Genomic DNA, 447 nt, shown 5'->3' with positions numbered 1-447 from the left:
GGATATTGGATATATTGCAAGTCATGGTCGGTAGTGAGTTTGTTGCACTACCAAGAAATTAATAAATGTTGACAAACACATCATGGGACGAATTGCTCCATTGCAAATTACATGGGTAGGATGCAGAGGAAAGCAAGCAAAAGCAAGACGAAAGGGGAAAACAATGGGTGCATTTTCGACGGCAAGATAGTTTAAGATTTCTTGAAACATTTTGAAAATTCTTGATCGTTCGTTCTGACTTCTTGGTCAGATAACTTTGTCTGGTTTCTTAACCAAAAACAGGTATTTTCAAACTGCCTCTAGAGGGAAACTTGCAACAGTGTCATGACGTCACATTAGTAAACAAATCGCCATCATGGCAGACAGAAATGACCGATTTCGAAAATCTATTAAATTGCTTATTTTGTCGCAAATATATGATATCAAAACTCCCAAGCTGTGGCTCGT

At 38.0% G+C, this 447-nt stretch overlaps 1 protein-coding gene across 2 annotated transcripts in view; it reads right to left on the bottom strand.

The window, feature by feature from the left end:
- LOC119587812 overlaps positions 1 to 447 on the bottom strand; it is a 6,948-nt gene that overhangs the window by 2,276 nt on the left and 4,225 nt on the right. The window lies entirely within an intron of this gene.

The sequence above is a fragment of the Penaeus monodon genome, chromosome 23 (assembly GCF_015228065.2).
Source record: "Penaeus monodon isolate SGIC_2016 chromosome 23, NSTDA_Pmon_1, whole genome shotgun sequence".
NCBI classification, from domain to species: Eukaryota; Metazoa; Arthropoda; class Malacostraca; order Decapoda; family Penaeidae; genus Penaeus; species Penaeus monodon.
This window is presented reverse-complemented; position numbering and strand designations above follow the sequence as displayed.